Raw genomic sequence first — 17,823 nt, forward strand, 5'->3', positions numbered from 1 at the left:
ATAGTGGATATTTCTACACACACCCTGTCTTAATGCAGCATTCATACAGCCAGGGTTTTATAAAGAGGATGTAAAAATCATAAAACCAAATGATGTGTGATGACTACAAAGTTAAGCAGACTGCCGAAGAAAAACTTGTGTTATGTTTCCCTCTTTATCAATGAGGTTTTAGTGCAGCATGAAGGCAATAATGCAGAATAATCCTGAGTAAACTGTTGTTGACAGAGGAAATATAGTTGACTATTTACTTTTAGAAACTTTATTTTACATTAAATAATAACTTAAGTTGTAATAAATCGGTTATTTACTACAATCTATAATGATAGATAGATAGATAGATAGATAGATAGATAGATAGATAGATAGATAGATAGATAGATAGATAGATAGATAGTGATAAAAGGGAACCCAACACAGACACAGTAAAACCTTTAACTTAAACTTTAACTCACATCAGCAAACTTTCTAAGATAAATAAACATTTACTGGTTTTTCTTGTTTTCGTGAAGAAGCAAACAGACACTTTAGAAAGAAAGAGGTGAGTTTTCTTACCTTTTTTTGTGAAAACCACCCTCGGTGTGTGTATAGAGTTTGAACGAGTTAAACTGCAAAAGCAGAAAAAGAAGAAAAATACTGACAAGCGGAGCATTTTGACGCGCGGCAGCAACATCGGATGGACGATGTGGAACTGGGTCTGTGGGGGTGTGTATGTTCCACACCCAGCAGTCTTATCATTTGTAAAGGCACATCCTAAACTTTTTCAACATACTGATACCGCAATGACAAAGTTTTATAACGCGAAACTCGACAAAACTAAAAGATGATTGGTTTCTGGTGCGCACGGAGTGTCCCATTGCAAGCAGCTGCGTGAGGAAATGCCCACGCGTGACCCAAACAAGCTGTGGATTGTACCGCTGGACTCGACTGTAAGATATCAGCTGACTTTGGTAAAGTTATGTTGCTTATCCACCTTAAAACAAGCGGTGCTCCGCACTGGGAGACCAGTCTGTGCAGCGGCAGCGTGCTGGTGCACGAGTAGGCAGGGACCGTCTGCAAATGACAACCCCCCCCCCCCCAAATAATCTGAAAGCGAAATATTCAATATTCTCACCAAGGACAGGTTTCCTATCAAAATCGTTTTGTCTGTATGTGTAATCTCACGTTTTTCTTACTACACTTCTTGGATGGGAAAATAATACTTTAAAATAATTCCAGTGATCCATAAATAGCTCAATTTTCAGTAAAATCTCTTTTGTGAGATGTAGTGTAGAAAAAAAAAATCCATCATGAATGATTAGTAAGCTCTATAAACTACAACAAATTACTTTTGGCTGTTTTCATTTAAATTATGTTTCTGTATTAAAATAAGTCAAAGTGATACTATTATATGTTGTAATGCCGCCAAACTCACAGCAAACCATTTCATCTTCATCACACTACAGCTCTTACTTTGGTAAAATTAGATATTTTTATTTGCCTTCATATAAATTGAAGCCTGTGATGGACTGGCGAGCTGTCCAGGGTGTACCCTGCCTTTCGCCCAAAGACTGCTGGGATAGGCTCCAGCTTTCCCCACGACCCTGAATTGGATTAAGTAGTTAGGATAATGAATGAATGAATGAATAAATTTAAGCTTTTCTTAATTGTTATCTATACAGTCTGTTGGATAAGTTGTGACTAAACAACGTCCCACACACTCTACATCGTGCTGTTTACGCTGCATCACTTGGCTTGGGAGTTCTGGCTTTCATTTCTGAGGAAGACAGGAAAGTTGGTGGTGGGGGGAGACCCACAGCAGTAGATGGAGCAGGTAGAGGTGTGGAGGTGAAGGGAGCAGCTTCAGACCTGGACATGGAGGAAGCAGCCACAGGGGTGGAGGGAGCAGCTTCAGACCTGGACATGGAGGAAGCAGCCACAGAGGTGGAGGGAGCAGCTTCAGACCTGGACATGGAGGAAGCAGCCACAGAGGTGGAGGGAGCAGCTTCAGACCTGGACATGGAGGAAGCAGCCACAGAGGAGGAGGGAGCAGCTTCAGACCTGGACATGGAGGAAGCAGCCACAGAGGTGGAGGGAGCAGCTTCAGACCTGGACATGGAGGAAGCAGCCACAGAGGTGGAGGGAGCAGCTTCAGACCTGGACATGGAGGAAGCAGCCACAGAGGTGGAGGGAGCAGCTTCAGACCTGGACATGGAGGAAGCAGCCACAGAGGTGGAGGGAGCAGCTTCAGACCTGGACATGGAGGAAGCAGCCACAGAGGTGGAGGGAGCAGCTTCAGACCTGGACATGGAGGAAGCAGCCACAGAGGAGGAGGGAGCAGCTTCAGACCTGGACATGGAGGAAGCAGCCACAGAGGAGGAGGGAGCAGCTTCAGACCTGGACATGGAGGAAGCAGCCACAGAGGTGGAGGGAGCAGCTTCAGACCTGGACATGGAGGAAGCAGCCACAGAGGTGGAGGGAGCAGCTTCAGACCTGGACATGGAGGAAGCAGCCACAGAGGAGGAGGGAGCAGCTTCAGACCTGGACATGGAGGAAGCAGCCACAGAGGTGGAGGGAGCAGCTTCAGACCTGGACATGGAGGAAGCAGCCACAGAGGAGGAGGGAGCAGCTTCAGACCTGGACATGGAGGAAGCAGCCACAGAGGTGGAGGGAGCAGCTTCAGACGTGTACTCCACCTCAGCACGCTTCAGAGTCTTTTCAAGCTCTCACTCCTCCACTTTTCCCCATCCCCTTCCTGAAATACCATCTTCTTCTGGTTCAGACGGGCCTTGATGCCACTGGTGATCCATGGTTGGATCCCACCACACAGTTCTGACCGTCTCCTTACAGAACCTGATGCAGTCAGTGATGGTGTTACTCCTGGCTGTCCATTTCCTGCTCTCCATTCAGTGCAATCCAAGCAGCCTCTCAGTACATCCCTTGTCTCTAATGACCTCTTCCAGAAAGATCTGGGGATAACAGGAAGTCTCTGTACATAAAATTTGCATGTGGGTTGAAGATAGAGCATGTTGTGATGAGATCTGCCCAGTGGAGGGAGAGCTGCTGCCTTGTACGCCTCCTTCTGATTGGCATAAAACAGATCCTATATCTCTCCACGCGTTGGGCACTCCACATACATTCTGACCTCTGACAGATTTTCTTACTTTGTGGCTCCCTAACGAAGGCTAATGTAACATCCGTTCTGCATCCTGTTGCTTCTACAAACTCTCTCCAGCCAGTAAACATTAGTCCGATGCTGATTATGATCTGTGATGTTTCCTTGCTGTGTGTTGATATCCTGTTACTAGAACGAGGCAATGATAACAGTTTGGTCAGTTGGTGCAAGTCGGTTTCATCCAGGTCACGAAATGTAAAGTTCAGAGCTTTTTGGTGACCGTTGACATACATCATGACTGCTGTTTTAGTGCGTTTTAGTTCAACGAGTCAGGTCAGCACGACACTCTGTGGTTAGCTGTTATTTGCAGCTACATGAACTTCCCTAATTTTCCTTTTTTATCTTCGTCCTCTGGCAACTACACACAGATCACAACATTTAAGCACAGACAACATTAACTATCCAAAGATGTGTCTTTTTCTTTTATTGTGTTTGAAGTTAAAATCAAAAACAAAAGAAAAATACATCATACTGCCATGAGGACAAAGAGCTTCACTCTGAAATGAACGACACCAAATGCCATAGGGTGGCACATTTGCATATTTTTGCATTGATAGTACACCAGCCATAAACCCAGATGTGGTTCTGCAGCTTCTTTTTTGATAATTCAGCTGCTCTTCAAATGGCCAGTTCATATTTTTGCTTTTAGTGTAACACACACACCCACACACACTGTGTCACATTAGTTTAAACTTATCTGGAAATAACTCTATCAAGAATGTACTTCCCTCATATTTCCCACACGACTGGATTGTCCAGTCATGGAAACTCCTCAAGGTTTGAAATGAGTCTCATAAAATAACAATTTTACATCAGATCACATTTTTATAAAGACAGAACAAAAACAGAAAGAACAAATAAAGATAAAACATTTGACATGATGTTGGTAAAGACTTGGTGTTTGGTGGGGGTGACAAAAAAAAAACCTGACAGGAATCACTACACATATAAAAAAAGAATGACAATAATAACTATAATAAAGATAAATACAACCCTTATTCTAAAAAAGTTAGCATGCTTTACAAAATAATAAAACAATGCCAAATACAAAAATTTATATTTTCAGACATATATATTTTATTCCAAATAAAACATGAAAAGAAGAAACAATTCATCTTCTGATCTTCTTAGTTTCCCAGGTCATTTTTGTACATCAGGTTTCATCACTTTCATTTGCCAAATAGTGCTGCGTCTGCATTTTGCCTTCCATTCTCGGATGCTTTTAATTTGTTTATTTATTTATTCGTCTGCTTACCAGATTTCTAAAACTTGCTATTAGTTTATTTTTTCATGATAATTACATTTATAGATTTTCTTTTTTAGTCTCTTTTTAATCATTTTTATAATCTGGACACAGTTTCAGAGTGATTCTGGGTATTTCACGAGTCAAACTAACCGTCTAACTGTTGACATTTAATGGGTTAAAAGTTGGGTTTGTAAATGCACATATCTCACATTTTGATAAATGTTGATATAATTTTGTGACTGTGTGGATCTGTCTGAGGTGAACAACAACCCTTTGGTTGTCAAACGTCGGGTCTGCACTGATGCTGTTTCTCTGTAGGCTATTAAAGAACCAAGTAAAGCAAGAGAGTCCCCTGATGCTTTCTGTTCACTTTTATGTGTGTTTGTTCCTGACAGATTGCTGTAGAAAAGGGGGGGTCAATTCAATTCAATTCAATTCAATTAAATTCAATTCAACTTTATTTATATAGCATCAAATCACAGCAATGCCATCTCAAGACGCTTTACAGATTGGGCTGTACAGTGTTGGGCAGCTCTCAACACTTGCATGACTGCGGGTCTCGAGGAGAGTTTCCCACCCTGCTGTAGAAGACGTTCTCCCTAAATATAACAATATTTGGATAGATAATTTCAAGTTTTGTCAAAAATGAATTGTGATTATACAACTCAAAGAAAGGTCCGTTAAAATACGGATGTGTGTGCTGCAACTTGTAAAAATAAAAAAAATAAAAAAACAGACGTTAAGGGTGGTGTGTAAAACAGAGGATAATGTCACCAGTATAAGTTTATCTTCCAGGCATCATTGCTCTGGTTTACCCTGACAGGGCCTCCATAAACTCAACATTTACCCACTACTTCTAATAAGCCACATATACACCGCCAGTCGAAAGTCTGGACACACTTTGTAGTTAGATTTAATGTGCTGCTTATGAATTCACCTCTAACTGTAGCAGAAGAAGAAAAGGGGAAATGATAACAGTGACATATCACAACAGAAGCAAACAAATAAGCGTTTATTACCCAAGTAATTTATCCCTGCAGAAGGTTCAGTCTCATGGTAAAGTGTCATAAACATCAACTGGACCAGTAAAAGTCATTTATAAAAATACAATAACCAGAACAGGAAGTTTTCCCTTTTCGTAGATCAGACAACTCAACAAGCTGGGACTTTGCTGCGAGTGTCACAAAGTCTCCTTCTTCCTCCCATTAACTCCAGTGCAGCAGGATTCTCTGACCTTAACACAATCCTGTCCTGTTTTTAACTCATTATTTTAAATCTGTTCACATTATGGTAAAATAAATGACATCCAGGTGTTCCTCTTCTGCTGCTCACGCCTCGAGAATGTTTTCATGTGACTTTTTACATACAATCAGAATTTGGTTGTTTAAGGAGGTCATCTGTGAGCTGAGAGGTGGGAGTCAGAGGATGTTGCTGTCGTCGTAGCAACGCCAATGAGCAGGCCAGGGACAGCTGTCTGTGTGATGCACACACCTCTTGCACATACAGTAATACAGTAATTCAGAGGAACAGGATGAATTTAATGATTCATCCGCAGCTTTAGTTTCTAATGGACGTCAGTGATTCAGTGCTGTCAGTGTTTATATACCCACATGAACGTCATTGTTTCCTACCTCTCATTCTCTCTCTCTCTCTCTCGCTCTCTCTCTCACTCACACACACACACACACACACACACACACACACACACACACACACACACACACACAGTACAAAATTAGATGAGTAATTTACTCTGGTTCATATTCAGCATGTGTTTTTTTTGTATAAAATAAATTGGAAATGTTAAACACTGTGATGGCTGCAGCATGGCATGGTGGTGGAGTTTCTGGGGTGGTCTTTCTGTGTGAAATTTGCAATATCGTCCTGTGTGTGTGTTGGTCTCACCGTCCAAAGACACACATTAGGTTCACTCATCACTCTACATCGCCCCTAGGAGTGAGTGTGAGCAGGAGTGGTTATTTGGCTCTGTGTGGCCCTGCGATGGACTGGCGAGCTGTCCAGGGTATACCCTGCCTTTCGCCCACAGACAGCTGGGATAGGCTCCAGCTTCCCTGCGACCCCTCATCGGATTAACCATTTAGTGTCATGTTTTTTGCCATCCTGATTTCCTGGCGCTCATCATTGGTAACTCGATCCACCTGCTGGCTTCCTAATTGCCTCTGCTTTCTCATTCAGTTCACCTGGTTTCCTTTTCTCTCATTGCCTACTTAAGCTCCCTCCAATCCCTCCTTTTCTGCCAGATAATAATCAGACCTATGTCTAGTTTTGTTCCAGCGTTCTACGGATTGTTCCTCAGTTGCCGACCTTCTGCTTCATGCCCCTGGATTACCCTCCTTGCCTTGCCCTCGACGGACACCGCAACTTTTCGGATCTTCTGGTTACCGACCCTGCCTGTCTTTGGATCTCTGAGCCTTGTCGTTGCCTGGATGAGTATTTTGCCATCCTGTTTACCTCCCAGCTGTTGCCTGGTTTCTTCTGCAGACCATTCCCCCGGACTGATCTTCTGTTCATACTCCTCCACCAATAAACTGGTCATTTGTCCAGAACTCCCTGTGTGTGGCTGAATTACGGATCCTCAGGGTAACTCATTACATTTAGGATAATGAATGAACGAACATTCATTCATGCAACGAAAGAATTCATGCAATGAAAACATACATTGACGCCTAAAGGGTTAATGCATGTTTTCATTTCCTCTAAATAATTATTTTTTATGTTTGTTGCTGAAACCAACCCCAAACATGTGGTGACCTACACTGTAAACCCGACTAAGTTCACAGTACTCAAAACTTATGTGGCAACTGATTACCTAATAAAATTTAAGTTAACAAAATTACCTTTTTTAAGTAAACAAATACTATAAAATGTCAACTTGAAAGTTTTCATTTTAAAATTGTACTGTTTAAGTATAGTTTACTAAAAAAACATATTTTAAAATGTAATGTTTTTATGTTCTTCATAATTGATTATTTTAATACAACAGTGTGTTATTATTGTAAAACCTCAACTCAAAAAGTACAATTACTGATCACTTAAAAACCTAATTCTTTTCATTAATAATTATGTTGAAATGACTCAAAGATAACTTGCATTGCAAATCTTTGTTTTATTGAAGAATTTTTAGATGACAATATATGAATGCATATACTCATGAATCATGATCATTCTAATACATCTAAAGGAGCAAGAGCACAAAACCTTTATATTATGAAAATACTACAAGTGAAATTGCTATCACTTACTAGTCATTTAAACAAAATAAATGATTGTTTATAAAACTATACAACCGTTTTTTTTCCCCCATAAACAGGCACATTTTCACAGTACTTCAAAAACTATTCAAAAGTGCAAAAAGAAGAGGTAGACTGTATACCTTGTAGACTTTAAACAAAGTGCTCAAAATGCTCAGTAACAGAAATGTAAAAACATGACAGAATATCAAAAATTCTTGTATTAATAAACATATTTCCATAGCATAGCTCGGGCTATTCAACAGTCATTTTTGAGAAACATGTTGGCAAGTTTCTGGTGGTTTTCAATCATCAAGTCCTGAACTAAGCACATCACAGGATTAAAATATTGGAATACTGTGAGATTAGGATTGACAATTGTTCATAAACTATTCTGAAGTATATACATAAAAAACTGAAGTATACTTTAAGTTCTTTGGGAAAACTGCCCAAATTACAAAAGTTCAGTGCTTAATACAACTTGGAGAGTATCAGTGTCAAAAATAACAATTAGAACATTGACATTCATGTATATCTGCATGACATATTGGACTATTCTTTTTGTAATAAATCATTTTTGAGCATTCAAGCAAGGTTTCAGAGGTTTGCCATCATCTAGCCCCATCAACATTTTCTGAATGAAGGTAAAAGTGTTTGCAAGTTTCATAGGGTAGTCCAAATGCAGGACGTACATCAAGCCAAACAACAGTGCAAATGCGTCAGCAAACCTGGGAATATCACTGATAACCAAGTCATCTTCCACAACGACAGCAAGGCTTGAAGGACTGAAATGCACACAACTGGACTCAGTAGTGGTGTCAGAAACCACGGTTAGAAGGGCGACGGGAGTGTCACTAACATCTGGCTGATCTGATTCACCCACCTGGAAAAGACAAATATTAGAAAATTTAAATGGTGAGAAAGAAAACATGAAATATATATATTATGTAGCTGGCAAGTCAAATGTAATTTTTTTTAAAAATTGATACTTACATTCCACGTCTTAAAAAAATTGGGGTCTTCCTCACGCAGATAGATTGGGAGAGCATGAAGGGCTGCTGTACGTTTAATGTTAGCATCTTGTTCCTCCTGCATGAGCAAGGATAAGAAGAGGTCATATAACTACAAAGGTTTACATACATTATCACTGGGAAGCATACGTTTGCTCTTCAAATATGTCAATTCATCATTATTTTGATCTATGCAGCCAGGGGTAAATTTTACTTTCTAGGACTTTAATATGTATCTCTGTATTAAAAGACAATCAACTGATTAAACTTTCCAAGTGACAATGCAGAAGGTAGTTAAGGATTTTCTTTAAAGTAAAGCCATGAAAACTTTAATCAAATAGCCTTTTCCTAACTCATCCAACAACAAGCAATACATAATTGTAACATGTTCTATAAATCCCCCCTCATTTAATATCAGGAAACAGTTCTTTTTCTTCTTATGGAACACAATCTGAGAAAAAATGATGATGGAGTCCTCTCACACCCCTATTTCCTGGGTTTTGCTTGGGTGGGTTCAGGCAGAGGACGAGTGCAGTCCTATTGACCTGGGGCCTGGGCTGGCTTGGCTGGGGGAAGGTGGTGGTGGACGCTGAAAGTGAGCAGGAGGAGGTTGTGGGGGCCTTGTGAGGGGCCCTCTTGTCATGTTGGGAAGGAGAGATGAGGGTGTGTAAGTGTGAATGTTTGAAGCTGTGAATGAAAAGTGAAAGACTGGAGAGGGAGGGTGTGAGGAATTAGGGTGAAAGAATTAAGGTGCATGTACAGTGTGTGTGTGTGTAGTGGGCAGTATGTGAGTGTGGGTGGATAGATGGAGTGTATGTATGGGGGGTGAATGAGGATGGAGGGATGGGGGGTGTGTGAAGGTTGTGTAGGGTGTGTGTGTGTGCATAGGGAGAAGTAAGTGAGGGGGTGGGTTAGGGGAATGTTTGATGGGGCATGTGTGTAAGTGGGTGTATTTGAAAGGAGGTGGAAGGGTGGGGGAGTGTGCAATGGAGTATTTGTAAGAAATGGGGCGTATAGGGAGTGTGTGTGTGTGTGTGAGAGAGTTGGTGTTTGTGTGATGACGTGTGTGTGTGTGTGTGTGTTGGGGGGTCTGGTTTCTGGTCTGGGGGTCCTGGCTCTCCCTTAGCGTTGGCTGGGCCCTCTGCCTGCGAGGGCTGTAGGGTTGCACTTGGGGCCTGAGCTTTCTTTGCCCTGGGCGGCCGGCAGGACCATCATTTGCCGGTCTGGGCTCGCTTGAGGCTGTTTCCCCTGATGGGGGACTCCAGCTGGGGACCCCTCTGCCACCTCCTAGGTGGTAACATAGTTGGCTCCGGGGTGGGGCGGTTGGGATCTGAGCTCAGGGGTGGCTGCCGGTTGCCCGTGTCTTGGGGTCCTCCTGGCCTGCCTCTTACGTGCTGATTCCTTTTTAAACACTCTTGCTCCGTATGTTCTACATGTGACAGTCACTGAGTCGTCCTGCAGATTTTCTCACTAGTAGCTGCTAGTTTTCTTTATGTGTTTTTGACTTAAGTTGAATTACATGATGTATATTTAACTTGTTAATCTCTGGTGCTCTTCAGTTGTTGGCTTTGTCCTCCTGCAGGGGGACCATGAGTTGCCTTATGTTGGGTGTTGGTACAGATATAGCAAGTTGTCCAGAATCTGTGGTTGGCTTGTATGTGTGTATCTATACGTGTGTATGTTCTTTATTATGAGGCGTTTTCTCTGTCTTCTCCCTGTTCTCTGTCTCTCTTTTCTTATCTTTTTTTCTGTTCTCTTTCTATCCTGTCCCTATCCTCTGATTAGGTCCGGCAATACTATGCAAACTGGTAAACAAAAATAAAATAAGAATTCAGAATATCAAGGGGATCATAATATCTATAAAGCGGCTCTTAATAAAGCAAATTTTCTCAGCAGAACACAGCATCCAGATCATCATTCTGCTTGCTTCAGTACTGGACAAGACAATGTTAATAAAAAAAGAAAAAAAAGTTTAGAGCTGCAAGGCAAGCGTATAATGTTCTCTACTATGAGACAAACAGATGAAAGCTGTATGGGAAATGGATGTTTCCAGCATTAAAAAAAAGTTTGACAGCCGCCTCACAGCAAGCAAGCTTGTTGGATTAACTTTTTTGCGTCCTTTCTAGTTATTGATCAGTGACCGTTGATGGGTTTAGCAGGTTTGTGGTGAAAAATTTACAGACAGTATTTGGTTCTGCAAAAGATCAGTATAACAAACCTGGGAATCATATGCCTTCATGATATCTTGCAGTGCATTTGAAGTCCTGCCAGTAGGTGCTGCCTTCTGTCGGTATAGTCATGAGACAGAGAACTGGTTTTGTAGGTTCACATTCGTGATGCGGTGGAACTCAGCACAAACCTACAAAACCAAGAACACACAGTATAGCATATTAATGAATGTGGCATCTTTATTTTGAAATTACTTTATTTTTTTCTGTTATAAAGTGGTATTTGTTCATTTAAGTGTTGTAGATCATTAGACTTTGTTAACTTTTTCCTTTTCCAAAACAAGCACTATTTAAAATGTTATGCTGCAAAATGAATGAAGTATTCAATGAGCATGCTGTTGGGAAATCTAAAGCTAGTTCAGATATGTACAATAGTGTGGTCAATATTGAAAATGGACACAAAAAAAAACAAAAACAAAAACAGAAATACAACTGGGTTGTACCTGTGGCTCAGTTTGAAGAGCAGGGCATTTCCCCAGGAAGTCCCTTACTAATGGGCTGTCCTTAACAATCTCCTGGCGACGAAGGTTGTATTCATCAGCTTTTCTTCCTTCATTTACTTGAAGACAAGTCCTCTCCTTTAGCTGTAGCACAAACAAAAATGTTAGTGTCCTTCACAACTTCCATTAAATCATTCAGGATTGTTTCAGCAAAAGTGATTTTGTGCCTCTGTAATATTTCCTGTATATTGCCTCTTTGACAAGAGGTTCAGACATGGAAAAGATCTGGGTTAGACTATTCACTATTTCCTGAGATGCCATTTCAGAAACATAAAGAACAGTTTTCCTCTTCAAAAACAGTGAACATAAGTTGTGGTGCAACTGAGCTCTTAACTGGCCAGTATTACAAAGACTATCAGCCTCATGAAAAGCTAAAGTTTCCTCATGTTGGTGCTGAAGAGGATCTGCAAGGTCTCCAGTCATTATAACTGGGTCACCGCCATTTTCTGTTGACATAATGTCATCACGAATGTGTGAACTGCCTGCGTGTGCATTAAATGATGAGTAGACATTTGTCTGGTATTTGCAGTGTTCATATGGGCAAGTCACAGTCTCGTGTTGTTTCAAGTGTCCTCTTAGATGGCTTAACAATAATATCTCTGAGAAGGGTTGTTTAACTTTACACAATGGACAGGTAAAAAATGTTTGTGCTCCTGAACTTACACTGGTTTTAGACAGATCACTGTGAAACCGTGACAAATGGGTCCTTTGAGCATAAATGATTTAAATGTACAAATGCAAGCGTTGTAGAGACATGGCAAGGGGCTAACTGCTGAATAAAGGCTATGCTTCAAAGGAAAATGCCTCAACAACTATGCATGGGTGTGTAAAGAGACACCACACAACTTGCACTTCCAATCCATGGGCTCAATGGAACGTTACAATTTCAATGGGAAAAAAACTACAATGGAACATAATTCAGTTTTCCTGCATATACCATTCTTGTTCCAATAAATAAATAAATAAATAAATAAATAAATTTCAGTCTAAAGAAATGGCACTGAAACGTACTGCTTGGTTCCTGCTGAAGGCCTGTTAATACAGTTAACTACATTTAGTAATGTGATTGCAAGGGCTCAAAATTGCAGAGTGCATGTAGTTGTAAAAATTACTTTTTTACTTGTGATTCTAAAGATTTTACAAAAACAAATGCTTAAGTATAGTTGCCTGTTTTAACTTGCTGTTCACTTGGGTGCAATCAGTTGCTCCTTGCAATGGCAGTATTAAATGTGTTAAGCCATGCTCATTTAATATCATAAACTTGCCCTGACAAAGCTGTGGAGGTAACTATGTACCTGTAATACAGAGCTGGATTCTTAAAATAAGAATAAATCTCCCAAATAAAAATTTCACAAAAGTTTATATCATGAGTGCATTCTCAAGTGGTGATTAGGTTGCAATGAACAAAAATGATTTTTAATTAGTCAACATATTCACTAACCTAGATTTAATTAATACAAGACAGAACTGAAAGTAGTAAAACTCACCTTGAGAGGAACCTGTGACCAAATGTAGATCTGCATGTTTACATAAGAAAAAAAAAACAAACAGTCACAAATAAAAGAATCACACTGACAATTAAAAAAAAGTATTTGGCAAAGGCTGACTTTAAAAATTAATGCTTTTTTTGGCTATTACTGCAAATACAAATAATGCTGTTATGTAACTGCTGGTTGGCCTTAATTGTTTTTTCCAGGCATATCATTACATTAAGCGATTAAAACAACATCTTTATTTGTTAGTTGTCCCTCATTCCAAAAGCCACACAGCCAGCTCACATAACCTTGTTAATAACAGTAGCAGAATGAAAAGGACCAAAAAAGAAAAAAAAAAGAAGAAAAAATATACACATTGATGAGACTTATTATGAACAAGCTGCAAATATATCATTGCTTTCACAGCACTAGAAAATTACATTTTACTTTACCTGTGCACACTGTGAATTTTTCCCAGTCCGTTCTGTTTTGATTTTGAGTAGGTGCAGCTTCGGCCTCTTTAACCTCAGAAAGGTGGGGAGGGGTGAAGAGTTTTCAAACACGTTAGTACAGAACATTCAAAATGCAACGTCTTCTTAGCAGTTTATCCGTGTAGTAATCTTAAATTCGATGCGGTTAAAAGCTACCTAGTTAATCATAATTCGTAGTCTATTACAATGCATTTCGGTGGTTGTGGATACATATTAAAAGAAAAATAATATTTTTTTATATAAACGATTATATTACTGCCCCCGTTTTAACAGTTTTGTTTTTCTTCCAAAGCAAGTAAACTTCCCAGTCCAACCCGATTTCTCTCCAATACACAAGAGGTTATTACCGTCAGATGGAGGGAAAAGTTATAAAAAAAAATGAGCGTGGGAAAAATAGACTGACCAAAGTTAGCACGACTTGAGGAAATTAAAAATAGCGAGGTGAAAAGCGCCTACCTAATTTTCACGGCTTCTTTTAGCAGGACACTACAAACTGACACATTATCAGAAAGCATAAAACAATGTCAAGTTCCTAAATTTACTTACAAATTAGACGTGCAGTCTCCTCTCGCAACAGACGTGCAGCCATGCCAAACTCGTTTTTCCGTTGACGTCGTTAGAGCTGGAACGTCGTGACGTACATGACGTAAGCGTACGCTGTTTTGTTTTGTTTTGTTTTTTTAAACTTTACTTAAAAAGTTAATTTTAAAAGCGGTGTTTACTCACGATATCTGAGTTATACATAACTATAACTACATCAATCGTTCAGATAGTACTAAAGTTTTAAGTTGGTTGAACTTGGCTACAGGTTTTAATTGTGGTACTCTCATCCTTTATGAGTGAGGTTTACTGTTCGGGTTTACAGTGTGAAACAGACGTTTATGGTGGGAGCTGCTTTCTGTGGTTTTACCAACGAATTCTCTGGTGAGGTTCAGTTAAAGCTCTTTGTGGTTGTATAGCATTCAGAGGAAATATGTCAAATTTGTTTTCAGTAACCTCTGTGATGAGGTTTTTATGGGTCTGTTACAACTCACAAATAGCTACGTGTAACTTTTGCTGCTGCTCGTCTTTCTTGCATCCAGATTTAAAACTACAAAAGGAGAATCTGAAATACCAGTATCCTGACATCTTCTCCGGTCTGTCCTTCTTAAATCAGGGCTTAAAACTTTTTTTATTTGCAGAACTTTTAATTATGACAAGGATGTTTCTTTTTATATCTATTTTCTTAGTTTACTGATATGATGTGATGTGATGTGATACGATGTTAATGATGAAGACTACAATGATGTTGGTCCTATTGATGATGAGGATTCATTCATCATGTGTAACTCATTATGGATTCTCTTGTCTGACTAATTGTTTTGGGTTAGTTTGTGTATTAAATGTAGTATATAAATAACTAATCTTTTGGGAGGTTGTTGTGTTGCATGTGAACACTACAAACCATGTTCAGTGCCTGCCCTCTAGTGGCCATGCAATGTTCAGGCTTGTTCACCTTTTATTTGAACTGTAAGAAACTAATAATTAGACCAGTGTTTTTAAACCCTTTTCAAGCCAAGGTACATTTATTTATCTCACAAAATTACAGGGCACACCACACACCAACATTGCCTTTTTTTTCTTTTTCTTTTTTTCTTAAAAAACCTATATAAATAACATTTAAAAAAATCAGATAAACAAAAGAAAAATGAATTTTATGACCTTTCACAGACCTGGTCGAGTTTGGATTGACACAGAGCAGCTTTTTAGACATATTCTGTGAAATTAGATCATGTTCAGTGTCTGCCCTCCAGTGGCCATGCAATGTACCGGCTTGTTCACCTTTTATTTGGACTGTAAGAAACTAATAATTAAACTGTAATAATGTTCGGATTCATCTGCCACTAAACTTTCCAGTAAAACCAAACTTTAACTTTAAATTAAGTGGAGCTGCAACAGATTATGGTAGAGATATAATTAAAAATATTTCATATATTTTTTCAACTAGTTAGACATGAATTAAAACGAATGTAAAACTTGTGATACAGTTAGATGATGGAGGAGTTGTGGGTCATTCATAAAGTTTTGTTGCAGCGATGGTTCTGATATCAGGAGAGTTCATATTTCCACATCTTGGCTCTCTGTAAAAAAGGGGGGGGGGGGGGGGCACTCTAGACCCAGGGGCCTGTGCACTTTTAATCCGGCCCTGCGTGTAGGAGTTTGCACACAATGGTACTGTTTTATTATAAGATAGACTGATGCTATTTTAATAGTGACTACCAGAAATCCACCAGAGAACTCAAAATAAAACACATCAGCAGTTTAACTCTGGGACCCACCTTTGAACACTGAGACCAACTCAAGATGAACAAACTTCCAATTGATCCACAGACCCAGATCTTGTTCCTTCCAGCTCATCCACCATTTTAAATAAACACAATACCTGTCTCTGTTTTTTTTTAGTTTTTTTTTTTTTTTAGACTCTACCGCCATCACATATCAGCCCCTGCTCTGATAGGTGCATCACACTGATATAATAAATAACCGATTATTAACTGTGGTATCGTGGAGATTATTGGGTATATTTAGTTATAGTTATGTGTATTATACGCTACACCAGTAGAGGGCGACCTTGCCTTTATGTTATGTTGTGTAAGCCATGTTATGCAGAAGAACGGCACGAATAAAAGATGCAGCATGGAGAAGAACCGTGTGTGTAACATGTGCGTAAGAAAAGAATAAAAGGAGCTAAGAATTTGAGAGGTGTTGCACCTTTATTTCGGCCACGATGCAACATCTTTTTGGCGACGAGGATGTTTTTGGCGACACAGATGGATCCCCGACGAGGATGTTTTTGAGGACGTGGCTGTCGTGCTAAAGTCTTAAGGGTGAGGGAGGAGAGCCCCGGGAGGTACAGACAAGATGGCGACCATCGGCACTCTAGCGGCGTTTGATGCTAAGAATCAAAGCTGGGAAGAATACTGTGAGATAATGGATCAGTTTTTTGAGGCCAATGAGATTGATAATGGAGACAAGCAGAGAGCTATACTCCTCAGTGTGGTCGGCGCATCTACCTACAGATTAATACGGAATCTCCTCAGCCCGAGTAAACCAAAAGAGAAGACTTACACAGAGTTGGTATCGTTGCTGAAAAACCACTTCGAACCAAAGCCAAGTGAAATCGTCCAGAGGTACAAGTTTGATTCCCGCAGTAGGAAGCCAAATGAATCAGTCGTGGATTATGTAGCTGAACTGCGTAGACTGGCACAGGACTGTAATTATGCTAACACGCTAGAGCAAAAGTTGCGAGATAGGATCGTGTGTGGAATTAATGACGACCGTATCCAAAGACGACTCCTAGCAGAAGCAGAGTTAACCTGTGAGGAAGCCTTATCTATTGCCGTGGCTGCGGAAACTGCAAATAAGAATGCACATGACCTCCAAAATCCAAGAGTAGCAGCGAAGTGCTTCAAGATGAACAAAGAGACGTTCACGAGAGACAGAGTTCCAGAGTGTTACCGGTGTAAAGGAAAACACAAGGGATCTGAATGTAAGTTCAAACAGGAGAAATGTTATGCATGTGGAAAAGTGGGCCATATTGCCAAAGCTTGTCGGAATAAAACCAAGGGAAAGGGAAATGCTAAACCTGGTGTTAAAAAGGAGCAAGCTCGTTCAGGCTATCGATCACATAATGTTAAAGATAGGCTTGAGGAAAGTAACTCGGAGAGTTCGGAGGAAGATTCTTTCACATTACAAAGAATGAAGTTCCAGCTAGGGAGCATGAGTGAAAGATCTCTGAGAAAAGTTGAGCCATACATGGAGAGTATGAAAATAAATGGTAAAAGAGTGACTTTTGAGATTGATACGGGTTGCAGTCTTACCGTGATGAGTGAGAAAACATTTAAAACAATGTGGAAATCAGGGGAAAGTCCTACCATCAGACCAGTGAGGATTAAGTTAGAGACTTATACAGGACATCCAGTGACAGTAGTGGGAACAGCTCAAGTCCAGGTCAAGTACCGTAAGCAAAGAGCCAAGCTTCCACTAGTGGTCGTAAAAGGAGATGGACCTACCTTATTAGGCCGAGGCTGGCTGGAGGACATTCAACTGGATTGGACAGAAATAAAAACCCGAGACAAAGCCCGTCAAGTACATAGTATTCGAGGTGCTATGCCAACATGAAGAAGTTTTCAAGGAAGAACTGGGAACGTTGAAAGGTACCAGAGCTACCCTCCACGTGAAAGGAAATGCAGTTCCACGCTTCTTCCACCCCAGATCCATTCCTTATGCTATGAGAGCTAAAGTGGATGAGGAAATTGACAGACTGTTAGAAGAGGACATTATCACACCTGTGAAATATTCAGAATGGGCTGCTCCGGTAGTTCCCATTCTGAAACCAGTGGGTACAGTCAGATTGAATGGAGATTACAAACTAACAGTAAACACCGTGTCATCGTTAGAGCAGTATCCAATACCCAGAGTAGATGACTTG

General features: G+C 40.2%; 1 long non-coding RNA gene across 1 annotated transcript; it reads right to left on the minus strand.

The window, feature by feature from the left end:
• Positions 1-7,800: 7,800 nt before the first annotated feature.
• LOC306758725 lies at positions 7,801-13,365 on the minus strand. Its single transcript, XR_013771393.1, has 6 exons — positions 13,314-13,365; positions 12,874-12,903; positions 11,330-11,470; positions 10,877-11,017; positions 8,642-8,737; positions 7,801-8,531 (listed from the first exon to the last, which is right to left on the minus strand). It is a non-coding gene; the product is annotated as an uncharacterized lncRNA (long non-coding RNA).
• Positions 13,366-17,823: the final 4,458 nt, after the last annotated feature.

The sequence above is a fragment of the Telmatherina bonti genome (genome assembly GCF_933228915.1).
Source record: "Telmatherina bonti genome assembly, chromosome: 1".
In the NCBI taxonomy this organism is placed as follows: domain Eukaryota; kingdom Metazoa; phylum Chordata; class Actinopteri; order Atheriniformes; family Telmatherinidae; genus Telmatherina; species Telmatherina bonti.